Raw genomic sequence first — 8,707 nt, 5'->3', positions numbered from 1 at the left:
AAAAAATCTTTATTTGCAAATTTTGGGGCACAGCACCCTTGCTCAGGCATAGGGGAGAGCAAAGATTGTAAAAGTTCTCCTAGGTAGAATCTCTTATAATCTTTTACTTTTATTACTGTTGCTCTCTCTTATGCCTGAAGAAAGGTGCCCATGCCTGAAAGCTTGCAAATATATATATTGCAAATATCTAGTTGTTCTAATAAATTAAAAGATATCACCTCTGCCACGAGTTCTGATTCCTTTTGCCTCTAGACCACTATGGCTACAACCTGGATACCTGACAGATTTTGTTTTATGTATCTGAATTAGAGATTTAACTATAATGGCTACAAGATTAATGAGAATACATTTTTTACTATTTTTTGCCTAGTTTGTTGTGTTTTTTTAACTTAATATATACTCTAGCAAATTAGTGCACATTCTAGTAGTTATATTTGTTTTTGCTTTGACTTTAAACTGAGGAATATAGTGCTAGTCCCCTAGCGTATTAGTAAAGCTTCTAGCTTCTCTTTAAGTGAGGAAAAATGTGTTGTGTTGTGTTCTATGTGATGATGTATCTATGTGGTACCACACCTTTTCAAAAACCTAGATCCACCCATGACTGTTGCATATGAGCAATAGCCACTAGGCTGGTACTGAGGCAGGCTCCACACTGTCTGTTCTCAGCGCTCCTGATTCCTTCTTGCTCCTTCTGCCTCCAGCCTTTGGCTCTGGCTTCTGGATTCCTGGGGTGTGCAAACAGGAAGAGCTGGAACCTTTCAGAAGAGCAGCAGCTGGTACGTTCCAGCTGCGATGTGGAACGTGTGTTATGTGGACAAGATGAGAATGATTCAAATGCAGCAAACTCCTCCAGCTTTAACCCCTTGGCCAGAGATGTCAAATCCCCTCCTGGACAATTTGGATCCAGGCCGCAGCAAAGGTGCGTGATTGCCACTGGACAAGGTCATCTGAGATAGCCCTGCAAAGGCAGTGGCAGGGCCCCGAGCCTGCTCCAGCCCTGTTCCTGGAGCACCGGAGGTTTGCTCTGGCTACAGCCCAGTTCTCTGTGTTTCTGCCTATTCTGGCTCTGGCTCCAGTTTCTGCTCTGTTCCTGGGGCATCCAAAGCCTGCTCTGACTTCAGATCCAGCTCCTGCTTGGTTCCCAGAGCCTTTGAACCCTGCTCTGGCTCAGGCTCTTTGTCCTGTTCTGTGCTGGGCAACTCCAAATCCAGCTCTGGATGCGACCCTTGTTCTCACTGTGCTCCCAGAGCATCCAAAGTCTGGTTCATCTCCAGTTCTCATCTGGTTCCCAGAGCCTCTGAATCTGGCTCAGGCTTCTGTTCCCAGCCTAAAGCTCGCTCCTGCTCCAGCCTCATTCCTGAAATCTCCCAAGTCAGTCCTGGCTACCTGCAGCCCTAGATCTGTTCCCACAGTATATAGAGTCCCCCTGTCTAGCTCTCTCAGAGCCTCCAAATCTGGCTCCAGCTCTGGCTCCTATGCCCACTCTGTTCCTGGAGCCCCTGACTGTGGTTTCCCTCCTAGAGTCTCCGAATCTGGTGCTGGACCTGCCCTTGGAATCTCCAAATCCTGCTCAGGCTCCTGTTACTGTTTAGCTCTGGGAACCTCCAAATCTCACTTGAGCTCTGACTCCATCCCCACTTGACTCCTGACTCTGGCTCCAATTCCTGGGCCCACTCTGTTCCTGGCGCTCCTCAGTCCAGCTCCAGTTCCTTGCCACAGTCCTGGTGCTGATTCTAGCTCCAGCTCCTGGGGCAGCTCTGCTCTTCGGACCCCCCATTTTGACTCCTGGGCCAGCTCTGCTCGTAGGAACCCTGACTCTTGAATCCAATTCCAGCTCCTGGGTTTAGTCTGGCTCTGGCCCTGGAGCCCCTCAGCTCCAGCACCTGCTCTGATTCCAGCTACATCCTCAGGGCCTCTAAGGCCTGTCCCTGGTGAGCTACGAGAATGCTCTGCACCCTGCCTACTAAAGCTCACAGAAGGAATGGATTTCCTGTCCCACAGGCACACAACAAAACACTTGGAGAATGGGAAAAGCATGTCCTGGTTGACCAGTCATAGCGGGGCAGGGAAGATGTATGTGGCCCAGATATGGCCAGGGCTGCCCACCATGCACATCTTGAGAAATCTTGTGTTTGACCACCTGCAGGTGCCTTTAAAGTGGGTGTAGGTAATGTCAGGAGCCTGTCTGCTCACTGCCCAGACAAGCCCCAGCTGGTCCTGAGAGCCTGCATGGGCCTGACTGCTAGCTGCCAGAGTGCCCTCAGCTGTTTGGTGTGGCTGCTGCCTTGCTCTGTGGGTTTGCATCAGGACAGGTTTTGTCTGTTCCCAAAGATCCTGATTCCTGCCTGCATCCCGTCTTATTCCTGCTCCCTCTGCCTCAACCTCAGTTATGGACTCCTGGCAAATGACCCTTGGCTCTGGACTCTGGCTCCTCATTTGTTGTCATTGTAGCATCATGCCCCCATCCTCCCACGTCCAGGCTGCACCATGACATAGGCTTTCTTTTCAGAAGAATAAAGCCCACACAGGTACAGTACTCAGCCTTCTCTAGTCCTCTGCCACTTGCCTTCCCCCTCCTTATCGGGGACCAGTCAACCCCCTCCAAAAACCAGCCTTCTCCCATAGCTCCTTTCACCACTCCTCCCCCTCACACAGACAGGCAGAGTGGGTATCCTAATTATTTGGGATGAGCTTGTTTTCTGAACATCTTGTTCATGTTTGATCAAGAATTGCCTTGTACTTGCTTTGATGCAACCCTGTTGGGCCATGTCCTGCCACCAACCCACTAAAGCACAGTCCGGACTAGTGCCAGGTTGTACAGTAACACAATGGCACATGTACATCAGAGTAAATGACTTATTGGGTATGAATGAGTCCTTGATCAAAAGACACAAGCAGCCTTGGGAGCAGAGGCTAGAAACCAGGTCTTCCTTCCAATCAGGAAGGGCCACAGAATAGGCTCCTTTTTGTTCTCTTTCTTTCTGGCTCCATGACTCCTTCCCTCTTGATTGCCCAGTGGACCAACTTCTAGTAGAGGATGCTCACAGTCATGTCTGCCCCCCAGTTTAGTAAGTAAGGTGCTCTGCTAGATTATAGGAGGAATTCTCGAGGCTGAGAGGAGCCAAGAAGCAAGGTCTTCCACATGTTGGGCAAGTGCCCTAACTATGAGCCAATTCATGGTGGAGGGATCAAACTATTATATGGAAGCAAATACAGTCAGCCACAGAGATGTCCGTGCTGCAATGCCTGTCTTACGCCATCGGGGCCAGTGGAATTCTGACCAGAGGCCAGGTTAAAGCTCCTCACTGAAGTGGCTGGAGAGCCAGGCACCTCCTGGGCCACAGAGGACCTGTCTCTTGAGGTATCTAAGTGCTACACATTGAAATGAATTGGAGAACTGTTATGCCTGAGGTCCCTCCCAACCCTAATTTTCTATGATTTCTATGCTGAAGAGCAAAGTAAAATGTGCCTCTCAGGGTTCAGCAGCTCCCCACTAAAAAAGCAGGAGAACTGCAGACCAAGTAACTACATCATTCTGCAGAGGTAAAGTACGATGCCTCCTTGATCCCAACCTGTTAGCCTGGGAAAAGCAAAGGCTAAATCAGAGTCATCTTAGCAGCAATATAGAATTTTGCCCTGTGGGTCTGTTTGGTGCCCAGAGTAATGGGTCTCGTCTGTCTGTGCAGCACCAGCACAGAAGGGACTTGATGCTGGTTACTGCACTTCTGTGTGCACACAGGAGGCATGAATGTGTTGGGGTGGGAGTGTTTGTGAGCAAAATCAAGGCTGTGGGTGGAGCAGGTACACTGAGGATCAGATATGCTGCAGGTACCAATTCTGAGCATTGTAACTTTGAAGGAGCTCGGTGTACTACCCTGCACAATCAAGTGTAAAATGAAGCTTGGGAGGACATGGGGCAAGGTCTGAATTGAACAGAGATAAGTGACTCATGATTGCAAGGTTTGACATGTGGCAGACATCTTATCTGCAAACCAAGTGGGTGTACCCAGGCCAGCACTGTTTAACACAGTGCTCTGAGCTCAGGGTACTGAGGAAAGTCTCACCCTGGTGCAATTGGTTATCAACAGCGCACCCCTGCCAGTGGCCAGGGGCAAGGCATCAAGGAGCAAAAGAGGAATCCAAGAGCACCTGTGGAGCCCTGAGCCAAAGCCTGACATGACAAGGCATGACACTAAACACCTCTTTTACGCCCCTATTGCCTTCCATGTCACTCCCTTGCCTTTGAAACTCAGCTGAATTCATCTTGATGTTCTTCCCTCAGGACAGGGCTGGACATGTAAGCATGGAAATGGAAATGCTGGTGAAATGTTTTGTCCTGCTGTTGAGCTGTATGACCAAGTAACTACATGTATAGACATGACTATATATTTTATTAAAAAAATGTCCCCCAAAAAACAGGGCTAGAAATGCCTCTGGGGTGTAATGCTGGGGAGGGGACTGACAGGCGCCCCCAGCAGAGCTGTATCACAAAGGAACACCAGGGGCAGCGCCTGTGCAGCAGAGAGCTGCACTGACTCCAAGTGGCGCTGGGCTGGTCCTAACGGGGAGTGGGGAATGAAGAAACCAAATTTGGAGGCAATTTTGACAAGCATTAGATTTTTCTGGTGATGTTCCTTTAGAGTTAGATCTGTTCAAAAGCCACTTATCAATTTATACAAGAAGGTTTCAAAATATTTCCTGATATTTTTCATTGCTTCATAGGTTTTAAGGCCTGGAGGGACTATTGTATCTTCTATGCTGAACTCCTGCGTGTCACAAACCATTACATTTCACTCAGTTAAATTTCAGATTGGGATTAGTCTCCCGCATTCCCATTTTAGGAGATTAAACTGCTGTCCTGCCCTGTGCTAGGGCACCAGTTAGGTAAGAGGGATGAAGGATACTTTATGCTACCGTGGACCCTGCGAGGGAGCACTTTCATGAAAACATGCCCTCCCCCACCACCAGTAGCAGATCCAGGAATGGGGCTGGGGGGTGCAGCCTCCCACCTTGGCTGTGTTACCCATGTGCAGTGAGCTCTGAGCTCACTGCCCAGTCAGCGTGAGCTCCTGCCAAAGCTCCACTTGAGCAATGATCTCTGAGCTCAATAGCTGATCAGGGTTGGAGCCCTGCTTTCATATGGCTCCAAGGGCTGAACACTGCTACTGCCCACCCTTCCCTTCCCTTCCCTTCCCTTCCCTCCATCCCCTTCACTGCTGAATTCAGCAGCAAGGAAAAGGAGGGAACAAGTGATCCAGAGCTCTGCAAAAACAGGGGCTCCAGGCAGACCCTACACACCAAGAGCTCTTGTGTGACAGTCAAAGGAGGGTGCAACTGCACCACTGCATCCCCTCTGGATCCATCCCTGCCTCACTACCCACCCCCTTTGTGTGCTCCAAACACTAAGGGAAATGCAGTCTTTTTTTGATTTGCGCCCAGGGCAGGGGCCAATTGCCATTCAAACAGGTCTGAGCCAGGGTGCACCACTCTAATGGCAGATAGTTCAAAGTCAGCATTTTTCACACACAGTGGGAGCGAATGGGTGTGGGCAGTTTTTCACAGAGCTACGCCCTGCCATAGTCCAACAAGGTGCAGACTTTTCCTTCAGGTCCATTATTTAATGGGGGAGGAGCCCTTGAAATAGTTCTTGAAATAGAAAGCTGAAGTGGACAGCACCTTTTTTCCTTTACACGGAAGCCTAAGTGTAACCAGACTCTTACCACAATTAGCTTGAACAATAAGGGGGCAGGAACACACGGGAAGAACAGTTAAAAGAATATTTAAGGAAGTTATATGGATTCATATGGCCAGGGCCTGATGAAATGTATCCTTCGGTGCCTAAGAAATAGCTGAAGTAATAATCTCTGAACATTAGTGCTTATGTTGGAGGGCTGGTGGAGGATGGAAGAAGTCACTGAGGACTGGAGAAGGGCAAACATAATATCAAGTTATAAAAAGAGGGAAAACAGGGCCCTAGAGAATTATAGAGCAGTCAGCCTAACTGTGGGAAGCTTCTAGATTAAATTATTAAACAGTCAATTTGTAAATACCTAGGGCCACATCCTATTCTGCCTTTGGCTGCCTAAGGGCCTTGTTACACGTTGTACTTTGAGTTGCTCAAATGTTGATGGGTGCTAGTGCCATCTTGAGTTTGGAGCAGTCACACCTTAAAGCTAAAAACCTTCTCTGACTGTGCCCACCTGCACAGCTGGGACTTGGCATGAGAGACGTGGCGAGCCAGGACCAGCTTCTGCCCCTGCTCTGGGTGGAGGTGTGTGAGAGATGGGAGATGGGAAAGGAGATGTGTAGGAAGATGAAGCTGGGAGGTGGAGAGTTAATGGGAAGGGGAAAGGAAATGTGGAGGGAAAAGAGTGGTGAAATGAATGAAGTCAGCCACTGAAAGATAAAATGAATGGAAGTTTAAAAAAAAATTTAAAAGAAACAAAGAGGAAGTAATTTAACGAAGGTCTCATGTTTCAATAAATTGGGATCTGGCATTGGGATGTGGGGGTTGGGGGGAGCTGGTCATGCTTCCAGGAGTGGCTGGGAGATGGGAGTGCTGAGGGAAGGTGCTTTTGGGGGAGCTGCTGCCCCTGCCCTGGGAAGGGAGTCCCAGCTCATGGGGACCCAATCCAGCCCCCTCCCACATTCCCTTCCCACCCACCCTATAGCCCACTCCTGGAACATCCATCCCCTGCAACCTGGCTAGCTGGCATGTGCTCTGCAGGCTGTTTGCATGGGGCTGCACCCCTGGGGGTGGGAAGGTCATACCCCTGCGGGGTGGGAGGTAGAATTGGCTTGATGCCAGAACTATTCCCTGAGCAGTAGAGTTCACAGAGTGGAAAGTTTGTCTGTACAGAACAGGAGGGTGGGGACAATGTATCCTGGGATGTTGGAGGACTGCACTTGGGTAGCACTGCCTCCTCTTGCCTTTCTCCTGCCAGGATTGAGCCCCAGGAGGCCCACCACTGCCCTTTCCCAGACTCCCACACTGGGATTGGATCCTAGGGACCAGCACTGTCCTCCCCTTCCCAGGCCTGGGCACTGGGATTCAGCACTCCATCCAGCAGCGTGCAGGGCCCAGGGCTTCCCATGGATCTGGAAATTTGGCAGCAGGGGAGAGGTGGCAACACTCCTCCAGGTTCAAATTTCTGGACCCCTGGGAAGTCCCACAGGCCAGATCACGTGGCATTTTGAGTTGGATCTGGCCCATAGGCCCAAGGCTGAGCAGCCCTGCTCTAATTAGCTCAGTTCAACTCTATAAATACTGGCCAGATTTTCCAAGTGAAGCTAAACTATCAAATCTAGGACCATGCAGAAAATTTCCAAAATGAAAATATTTTGAAAATCATCAACACCTAATTCTGTTCCACAGGAAACTGTGCACTTCACCTAAAATATTTAATTCTCTGGAGGAGCATTTTGGAACAAAACTTTTCTTTCCAAAATGCTGATTAGAAACAATAAAAAGGCAAGAATTCTTGTGAGTGATATCTTTTATTGGACCAACTGCATGGTTGAGATAGATACAAGCAAGCTTTGGGGTATCACTGGGCATGTCTACACATGCTGATTTAAGGCACTTTAGCTCTAGGTTCATAGTTTCATAGTTGCTAGGGTTGGAAGGGACCTGAGCAGATCATCAAGTCCAACCCCCTGCCATGGCAGGAAAAAGTATTGGGGTCAAACAACCCCAGCAAGGTGTTCATCCAGCCTCCTCTTAAAGACCCCCAGGGTAGGAGCCAGCACCACTTCCCTTGGAAGTTGGTTCCAGATCCTAGCCACCTGATGTCTAGTCTGAATCTACCCTCTGCCAGCTTGTGATTGTTATTTCTAGTCACTCCTGGCAGTGCTCGGGGGAACAGGGACTCCCCCAATGTCTGCTGGTCCCCTCTGACCAGTTTGTAAAAGGCCACTAGATCCCCCCTCAGCCTTCTCTTGTGGAGGCTAAACAGGTTCAGGTCCCGTAGCCTCTCCTCGTAGGGCCTGCTCTGCTGTCCCTGGATCATGCTAGTGACCTTCCTCTGGACCATCTCCATGTTGTCCACATCCCTCCTGAAATGCGGCGCCCAGAACTGGACGCAGTACTCCAACTGCAGCCTGACCAGTACCACATGGAGGGGGAGGATTACCTCCTTGGACCTGCTCGTGATGCATCTGTGGGTGCACGACAAGCTGTGGTTGGCCTTCCTGACCGCGTCCCCACACTGTCAGCCCATGTTCATTTTGGCATCAATAATGACTCCACGATCCTTTTCTGCCTCTGTGCTGATGAGAAGGGACTTCTCCGGGCTGTAGGTATGCTGTTGGTTCTTCCTCCCCAGGTGCAGCACCTTGCACTTGTCAGTGTTGAAACCCATCCTGTTCTCATCTGCCCACCCCTGTAACCTGTCTAGGTCCGCTTGGAGCCTATTTCTCCCTTCTAGCGTGCCCACTTCACCCCACATCTTAGTGTCATCTGCGAATTTGAACAGGGTGCTTTCTACCCCCTCGTCCAAGTCGCTGATGAAGATGTTGAACTGTGCGGGCCCGAGGACCGAGCCCTGGGGGACCCCACTGCCCACATCCCTCCAGGTTGAAAATGACCCATCCACCACCACTCTCTGGCTGCGGCCCTCCAGCCAGTTAGCGACCCGTCTGACTGTGTAGGTGTCGATGCCACAGTCCCCTAGTTTTTTAATGAGAATGGGGTGAGAGACAGTGTCAA

The sequence above is a fragment of the Alligator mississippiensis genome, chromosome 11 (assembly GCF_030867095.1).
Source record: "Alligator mississippiensis isolate rAllMis1 chromosome 11, rAllMis1, whole genome shotgun sequence".
Classification (NCBI taxonomy): domain Eukaryota; kingdom Metazoa; phylum Chordata; order Crocodylia; family Alligatoridae; genus Alligator; species Alligator mississippiensis.
Note: the sequence above shows the minus strand (reverse complement) of the source record.